Source organism: Terrapene carolina, unplaced genomic scaffold (assembly GCF_002925995.2).
Source record: "Terrapene carolina triunguis isolate 2854851 unplaced genomic scaffold, T_m_triunguis-2.0 Scaffold84, whole genome shotgun sequence".
In the NCBI taxonomy this organism is placed as follows: domain Eukaryota; kingdom Metazoa; phylum Chordata; order Testudines; family Emydidae; genus Terrapene; species Terrapene triunguis.
This window is the reverse complement of record NW_020664435.1, coordinates 12,011,141-12,020,912: the sequence shown is the minus strand read 5'-3', so window position 1 is coordinate 12,020,912 and position 9,772 is coordinate 12,011,141.

Below are 9,772 nucleotides of genomic sequence, written 5' to 3'. Positions count from 1 at the left end.
CACGAGATCCATTTCCACTTCAGTTGTGCTTGTTAAAGATATCCCCATCTCAGAAATCTGCAAAGCAGCAACCTGGGCCTCTGCCCATACTTTTATGGAACACTACCTGATTACTCAAGACTCAACCTCTGATGCCATCTTCAGCTCCACAGTACTATCATCAATAACAGACTCCAGTCCAAAGCCGCAGCCTTCCATGGGGGATACTGCTGTGAAGTCACCTACAATGGAGTGCCCACAGGGATACTACCCAAAGAAGAAGAGGAAGTTACTCACCTGCCTTGGACTTTGCAGTGGTTTAGGTTGGCTCTCCAGAGAGGGACCTGTTAGAATCAGTGTTGGTGGGGATGTGTGAATGGGATACCTGCCCAGATATTGGATGATGACTCTTTCTGCCAGTCAAGGGAGTGTTTGTCCCTAGAGGGCATCAACAGTGGCTTGTTTAGCCTGTCCTTGTGGGACAGTAGAGAGATCTGAGCCATATCCCAAAACAATCTCATGTATGATGTTTGGAGTGTGGGGTCACAAGTGTGCATGCCGTTATGTGTCCAAGAAGCTGAATTTCTGGCTGGTGTTTGTGGGCTGGCCTGGACTGTCTGTCTATGAGACTCATCAGGGTGTGGAATCCATGGAGCTGGAGGAATGCTCTCGCTTACACTGTGTCAAGTTCAGCCCCAATAAACTCCAGACATTGTACTGGGATCAAAGTCAATTTCTGGGTATTGAGCTGTAGACCCAGTTGAGCAAATATGTGCATAGTTCTCTAGGTGGCTTCCAGGGTGGCTTCAAAGGAACAAGCCTAGAGAAGGTAGTGGTCCAGGTATGGGTAAATGACAATACCTAATGTTCATAGATGCACTGCTGTGATGGAGAGGATCTTGGAGAATACCCTGGGTGCAAATGAGAGACCGAATGGGAGCACTCTGTACTGATAATGGTCCTGCTCAAAGGTAAATCAGAGGAATCTCCTGTGGGACGATCAGGTTGAAATGTGGAAGTAGGCATCTTGTAGGTCAAGGGCCGAAAACCAAAATCTCCTTGCTCCAGAGATGGAATGGACTTAAATCTGTCTTGCCAGGCTCCATTTCACCATGGTTATGACCAAGGAGTTTGGGGACAGATGCGAGTAAAAAGCTTCAGATCCTTGCACTGGCATAAAGTAGCCTCTCTCCATGCACTTTGCAGTAGACAGTACCAAAGCTGGCATACTCCAGAAAATCTTAATAGGCTCTAGGAGCCCACTGTTAATAAGGAGAGCAACTCTCCCAGAGGCAGATGGCTGCAGGATATCCAATAACCTATGGATATTCTCCTGCAGAAACTCTGCTTGAATACCCAGGGGAAGTGGTCATGCACCACAAGAGGTCCTGGTACACCTTGAAATCCTCTATCAAAAGGAGAAAGAGAACTAGGTACTGCAGAATTGGCCGGGGACAAAGATGAAGCAGTTAACTGTGCCAGAGTCGGATCCTGTTCCACGACTCTGAAGGCTCCACAAGGGGAAGGTTCACTGGTACCTGGGCCTATGGTGGATCGATGGTCACCACTACATGCCTTCTCAGTGATCACGGCTTACAGCGAGATGAAGAGTAGGACTTCTCCATGGAATCTATGGGATGCTCCTTGGTCACAGACCACTAGGATGGTGATCAGTAGGTACCATGCTGGGGCCCCCATCCTGAGACAAGCACCAACCCAGGTACCCACAGTGCTCCAGGAACAGCCCTCAATGCGCTTCAAGTAATGGAGAACAGCAGGAAAATCCCAACTGGGATGCTGCATCCCAGGCTTCAGGGGATAACAGTGGAGCCAGCCCTGGGGTCTGAGCTACTGGTCTAATAAATCGGTAGCACAAAATGAAGAGGGAACTAGCGCCAACAGTGGCAGCCAGTACACTTCCATTGTTTCCAGTGCTGGAAGTGGTGTCAACCTCAGCAGTGGTACAGAGGTCACTAACGGTGCTGAAGTGATGGTGGTGAGTGCTGCCACAGTAACATTGCCAAAGAGGTGACTTGCGCTGAGTGTAGCACCAGCCCCACTTCCACTGACTGTAAAAGGGAAACATTGGGGTTTGGGGCCAACAGACCCACAGGTTCAATGTCCCTCCTCCCTCACCAACAGATCTGTAAATGATGCAGCCCTGACAAAGTCCTGAACCAAGAGAAGTTGTGACAGAAAAGCAGAAGATGTCCGTTGCATCCTGATATGCCGCTAGTGCAGAAACAATTGGTGTCCACATTACCCTTGTTGGTACCAGACTCAGTCTCCCCAGGGCCAGAATTGGAGTTGGTAGTATGGGGTCTCTGACTTCCCTGCATAGTACCTGAGAGCAGCTGATGGAATCTGCTTCATCTCACATCCCAGCATTCATACTATGCCAGTCTGCACTCCTTCTGAAGAAGGCAGACAAGTCCCCACACAACCTGGAGTGGCCACAATCTGTCTTACGTGACTTTTTCCTTGATACACTCAACAGGGAGCGACTCCTCCATCTCTTCAGAGCGTGCAGTTCCAGGATGCATAGCAGCCACTCCCAGAACCCTGAGTGACCTCTGATCCAACGCATGCCTCTCTGGCAAAGCAGGATGCATGGCCTGTTCGAGCAAGCGCTGCTTTAGACAAAGATCCCTTGTCACCTGAGTCCATTTCATGAACGATTTGCAAATCAAACACTACTCCTTGTCATTGGCTTTGCCTATACACAGCAAGCACCAAGTGTGGGGATCATGTGGAGGAGTGATCCCCCAACAATGACAATGTTTAAATCCCAGTGAGGGCATCATCAGGAAATACTTATACTAAAGCTAACTGTATGCAAGTAGAGAAAAGTCACTAAGAAACAGAGAGGTTGTGAGGTTAGAAACCAGACAGAGCTCTGACTAGTCACGGGAGGCAAGAACGAACTGAGAGGGGTTTGGGGCAGTGCTGCCTCATATAGCCAGGGGAGGAGCTATGACCAGGAGGCACGAGCACTGTCCCTCTACAGGTACTGCTAGGCAAAGTTCTCTGGCATCAGTGCACTGGGTGTGCCCACACTTAAGAGGCATACACAGCTGCATCTACTAGAAGAAAAAAAATTGTTTTCAAGGCATTTTTACTGTTTGCATTTCCTGGTTGCCGTTTTGAATTCCACAAAGTTGGGGAGAGGGAAGAGAGGGGAACAAGCTGCTGGTGGCATACAAGCCACCATTAGCAGATATTGTACATGCTGTTAGCCGGGGCTTCTAATGACTTTTGCATTGGTTCATAGTACAGAAATCTCTCCCATTACTGTATTAACATTAAAATGGAGCTAGAAACTTACTGAGCTCAGGGGTCGCTTCTGGCCCTTCTGGGTCTACTGCAGGTTCTACCTTGGGCTGTTCTTGGGGGGGGGGGGGAGAAAAGGGGCAAATAGCTCCTTTGAGTACATCCCCAAGATGTGCTGCTGCTGCTCCTACTGCAAAGCCTCCTCTGGGACTGGTTTCAGCAGGAGTGACTGCATTATCCTCACTTGGCACCTACTGCTGGCTCCCATCAGGCCCCATGCTGGATTCTAGGCCCAGCTGAGCACCATACAGGCTGACCAAGTCATCATGCACCATTGGCTCCATGCTTGGCCCAGTACACAGCACAAAGTCAAATTCATCATAGAATGGTCATGATATAACCACGTTGCAGTTCTGGTCCCTGGTTTTCCAGTACTCAGTCTTGAGCCACTTAATCTACTGCCTGCAGCGGTCACTGGCCTGGTAAATTTGCAACACTGCCAGTTTCTTCACTATTTGCTAGTATGTATGGTCATTCCTGGTACATGGTCATTTACTTAAGTCCACTGTTTTGCTGGCCCCGCACCAGAAATTTACCAAAGTCTGGCTATGTTCCCCTGATCATGAAACAGCACACTTTGCAAAAGACTTCTGTGTTTGCAATGGAGACCGAAGAGAAGGCTCTTGGATGAGTGTTTGTAGCTCAAGTGTTCAGAAGACAACAGAAGGATTAAACACTGACTCACCGAGCTGCTGCTCTACACCAAAGCAAGATGCTTCCATTCCCCTGGAGTCAATTAGAGATTCTTGGAATCAAGACAAAGGAAGTTGGCCCATGCGGTTGTGGGATACTTTTGGCAGAGTCCCAGAACCTGAGCTGGGGGGAGAACTGTGTCTGCACTGCAAAGAAATTGAATTTAAACCCTGGGTCCCAGCTTGACTCAGGCTTGAACACTTCAGCCCCGTGGGGTCCTAGCAACTTAGGTCCAAGCCAGAATCAGAGAGTTGTGTGTAGACAGAAGGGAGTTGGGATCAACCCTGAGTCTGGGCTTAAATTGCAGCCTACACCTGCCTTGGGAGCCTTTTCCAATTTTCAGTAGTCTCACTGGCTTCAGATTTTATTTTCAAATATTCCCACTGAGTTCAGGATCATCTTTAAACAAAATTGACCCCCAACTCAGCAAGATGAATTAAGCTTGCCTTTCTAAGTGCCTCTGGAAACCAGATATCTGCTCAGAGACCTCCCTCCAAAGGAGCAACGCTTGATACATCAGGCCATCAAGGTTAAGACTGAGGAGTATTCATGCTCCAGTTGAAGACATGGAAAAAGGAGGGGGAAAAAACCTCATTTAGTGACATGCAATATGCTGTGCTTGCCTTGAAATATTAGGTCCACTAAGATATACCTGCGAATAGCTGTAGCTTGCATACCTTTTAATTAGCAGATTTGGAAGACAGACCATCTGTTGCTTTAAGTCATACATAAGAAAGCAAGCCCTGTGATGTGAAATACAATTAAGGAAAGATATCTTTTCAAGTTACAGCTTCAAGCATTAGATCCCTCTCACATAAAACATCACAAGGAATTTAGCAGTCAATGTCTTTGTTTTTAAACATACAAATACCTGAAATGGAAATACTTTTTTCCTTTTAGTGTGGACTTCATGTATACATCAGACACAGAGTAGGATTCTAATGGAGAGAGACAGATAGTGCCCTTCTGTCTGATACAGAGTGAATTTGTCTCACATGGTGGGGCCTGTGAAAGGAAGGCATGGGGGCCACAGCAGTGTAGCAGGTTGGATGGGGCACCCGGCCATGGAACCAGAGAAAAAGTAACAATAAAAACTTTATGTGGTGTACTTAATACAAGATCTAACATTATGCTGGTATATTTACCTCTCTTGTCTAAGTTCTCTTTGGGGCAGGGTCTGTTTTCTCATCCATTTCTGAAGTCCCTACCACATTTTGGATGCTACCAAAAAAACAGCTGTTCCTTTCAAGATTGTATTGGGAAAATATTATATTATTTCCTCCATTGCTAAAAGTGTTTGACCCTGTAAACATCAATGAGATTAAACACACAAGACTGAGTGTTACACATTAACAATCCACTCAGATTATATAATTGGTGCAAATCTGCAAGAGGCTCTACTGTGCGTATACTTCGGTAATGCCCTCAACTACAGCCATACTAAACAGATGTTTTAAACTTCCTGAATGCAATGTACAATAGAGATTTACCTACTGTTCCTGTGTTATGGTTATTGTGTACTTCAAAAGAACATTAAAAAGTATGTTATTACTTGTTACTTTTATTGGTGTATGCTATAAAATGTACAATTCCCAGATGGGAATGGAAAAAAAAACAAAACAACAACAAACAAACAAAAACCCACCACCCAAGAATTTCCTACGGACGAGGAATAGCTCAGGGAAGCAGCACAATGCTATCTAATGGAAGAGAAAATAAATGGCACTCATAAGGCCTGGGTATGCATTTCACCACAAAAAAAAAAAAAAAAAAAAAATATAAAAAAAAAAATTAAAAAAAAAATCAAAAACTAAAAAATAAAAAAAAAAAAAATTCAAAAAAAAAAAAAAAATAAGGGGGGGGGGGGGGAAGTTTGACAAAATCTATGATGTTGAGTCACAAAGGCAAGGGCACAGTGTTTAGTTGCTTAAGATGGTGGCAGAGAACAAAGAATCCCAAAATTTGGAAAGTAGAGAACTCTCAGTTAACTTCAGGGGAATCACTTTCGACTACTGTAAAATTGCTCAGAAACATATGTTTTGTAACTTACTACTGATGAGAACTAGAGTAAATTACAAATTAGTGACCAGATTTTATCTTTTCAAGAGCAAAAAAGGCAAATCTTTTGCAACACACCAGAAGGCATGGAATGGTAAGTGTCAGCTCTGTCTCATGCTATCCATAAACCTGTAAGATCTCCACACAAGTTCTGAAGCAGGAAAGAGGGTAGTCTCTCAGCAATTCTCCCAATGAAGCCAACCTACTAATCTGTTCCAAGTTTTTTATTCATAATGAGGAGACACCCTCAACGGGTTTTATTAGTTGTCAGCCATAGTATCATTTATAGGTCACCATGCAACAAAACATGTATTTTTACATTTTGGTTGTGGCCTGGGACCTTTTAAAAAGATATCCCATCTTAAAGAGCTCAAATGATGGAGAATCCACCATATACCTAGGTAAGTTGTTCCAAAAATTTGATAACCTATTAAAAATGCACACACTACTAACCTAAGTTTGTCTAGCTTCAGCTTCCAACCATTGGCTCTCATTTCACCTTTTCCCATTGGATTAAAGAACTATCTACTCCCAGAAATCTCTTCCCCATGCAGGTAGTTGTAGATAGATCAAGTGAACCTCAACCTTCTTTTGAATAAAACAGACTGAACTTCTTAAGTCTCTGATTTATTGGCTTTGTTTTCCAGCCCTCAAATCATTCTTGCATCACAAAACCTTCCCAATTTTCAGCATTGTTTTGGACATGCTAACATCAAGACTGGACACAGTATTTCAATTACATAGCCTCACTAATGTCAAATGCAGTGTAATACCACCTCCATTCTCCTACTTGTTCTTCCCATCTTACATTATCCATAGAGGTGTAAGCCCTCTTGGCCATAGCACACAATGGGAGCTTGTGTTCAGTTGTTTATCTATCATTATCCCCAAAACATTTTCACTGCTACTCTACTCAAGGATACTATCTCCCTTACCGTATGTAACCTCGCACCCAGGTGTAGCACTGCACACATTCAATTAAGCCCTCCTGACCAAATGATCCAGAGTGGCCTCTACAGCTGACCTGTCCTCTTTGTTGTTTATCACTGCAAATGTTCATCTTCAAATTTTAACAGCAATGATTGTTTTCTTCCAAATCTTGGATGCAATATTAAATAGCACTGGGCCAAGAACAGATCTCTAAGAGACCACACTAGAAACACTCCCATATAGTCTGATAACCCATTACAATTACTTTGAGATCCATCAGTTTGTAATCCATGTAACATGGGCTATATTGAAAAGTTAGGACTATACAAAATACAAAAAAAAAAAAATCGGAATGTTGTGTAATACTAAGACTAAATCATAAAGAACTTAAGTATATAATCTCAATATAGCTAGTTCTATCTTGTATTCTCAATTAAAAACAATATCAAGTGTGACAAAACCTATTTTCCACACAAACTATGTTGATTGCCGTTATGTTACCATCCTTTTAATTCTTTAGTGGTTGTTTCCCATGTCAATCTTCCCATTATCTTGCCCGGGATGATGTCAAGCTAACTGGTTTATAGTTACCTGGGCATCCCATTTACCGTTTTTCAATACTGGCACAACTTGGTACCTGCAGATAATTCAAAGCCTCTCCCTGAACAAACTATATTTAATACCCAGAGATGCTTTCTTCTGGATGTTTACTAACATATAGTTGTGTCACACTTCAAAGCAGCGCCTATACACTTTTGTACACTCATCTTGGAGAGCCTAAGGCCCCACAACATCAGTTCTCTCCCCACTTCATACTCATCTGTGGCAACTAACAGCTGGCATTATGAGAGAAACTGACTTGACAAAACCACAGGCATTTTGCTGCACTCAGCCATCATTAACTAGAAGCGAGAACACAACATAGTCGTACATAACAGCTCTGCATAAGCATATGAAATAGCTGCAGCTTCAGTTTTGCTGATACAGAAACAGAATTGGAAGAACCATCAGAATAGGTGGAAGTGTGGCTAGTTAACCATGAATCTAGGTGTTCCTGATTGAGTTTTTGCTGATGTTATGACCGGAGTTGTTTTGCTGATATTAGGAAAATTGTTAGTTTGCAAGGGGTTACTATGAGATATGTGCTTTGTTTTGAGCAACCTATTAAGATAAATCAGAGTGTGTAAGTTGGAGAAGTTTTCTATGAGCTCAGAGGGTGACATCCCACTCCTCAATGGATAAGAGGAAGGCTGGCCACCAAAAACCTGTTGCTGACTGCTCGACACTATCTCAGACTTTGGGTAACTATATCTGGGTTGCACTGGACTATTGCTATTTTAGATGGGTGCTGTAGACTCAAAAAGGAGTTGGGGGGGGGGGGGGGGTGAAAGCACTGACATTTGTATCAATCATTTATCAAATGGAGAAGTTGTGTCCCCATCGATTTATTCCTGAAACCACCTGAAGAGGGGGAAAATAGAAGTTACCATAGTTTTGGGTTCAGACAACCCTGGGCAACATTGGATAGGATTTCTTTTTCAGAGCCAATATTATTTGGAATTTGCCAGATCACCTTAGTGGACCTTAGTCAGTCTTTTAAGGGATCGGTGCACCATCTCTGAAGAGGCTCAACTTTGGTCTAAAAGCAAAGACTGTACTACGGTCTCAAACTAATTCATTAGACAAACTCTTTACCTTGATCTTTAGCTGCTGGTTTTAGCTATATTTGCTAAGCAACATCCAGTTACTACAAATCTGTGTAACAGTGTAATGTTGAACGTAGCACAAGTACTGCAACAAATGGTTGCTGGGAGAATACAGTGACATCTAGAAAGACAAAATTTAACACCTGTGTCAACAGCTGCAATACTGTAATTAGCATCTCCAGTAGAAGCCAACTCAAACAAAAAAAAATAAAAATTTATTGTTTAAGTTTTTCAAATACGAAACTCTAAAATCTACATAATTATTATAAAACCTATTTCCTTACAAAATTCTTTGATTAACAATTTGTGTGATATAACATAAGGTTATTTTAATGTCAATATTTTCCCACAATTTTAAGATACAGGCATTGTTAAAATTTGCTCAGTAAAAAAGTGTAACCCACTGAGTAGTTAATGTAGCTTGTTATGTTCTTGGGTTTTTCTTTAAATTAGATCTAGGAATTTTAGAATTCTCTTAATTACTTTTTCCAATCAAACTGATAGTGATGCTCAGACTCCAGGTGCATAAACTGTAACTAATAAATGTAATCTCCATTGATTGGATTATTTGTAGAGAACCAGCAATATAACACCGGGTACAGACTTGAAGGGTTTCAATTGAGTTACAACTTGATGTCTTCTGTTCCACTGATTAAGAACACAATTTAAAAACTACCTTTTGGGCAAATTTCTTGTTCAACTTTTGAATTACGAGCTAAACTTGTCAGGCATTTAAGCTGTGTTTTAAGAGAAAACAAGTGCAACATGCAAACTGTACCTTAAACCCCAGAAGAAAATTCACACATTTACAAATTAAACCAAGAGTAATCTTTCCATACAAATTCCTTAAAAAACTTTAACATATTCTAGCATCAAATGAAAGGACATGCACAAAACCCAAGTAATGTAATACTGGAACTTTCTAGTCTATCATATCCTTAAAATGCTAGAAACAAAACAATCTAGGAACAGATAACATGCAAATATGAACAACTTCAACTTGAAGTAACTTTTTCCATAAGATTACATAATTGTACAGCACATCTTGCTATACTGAACAGTAACACCCCAAATCA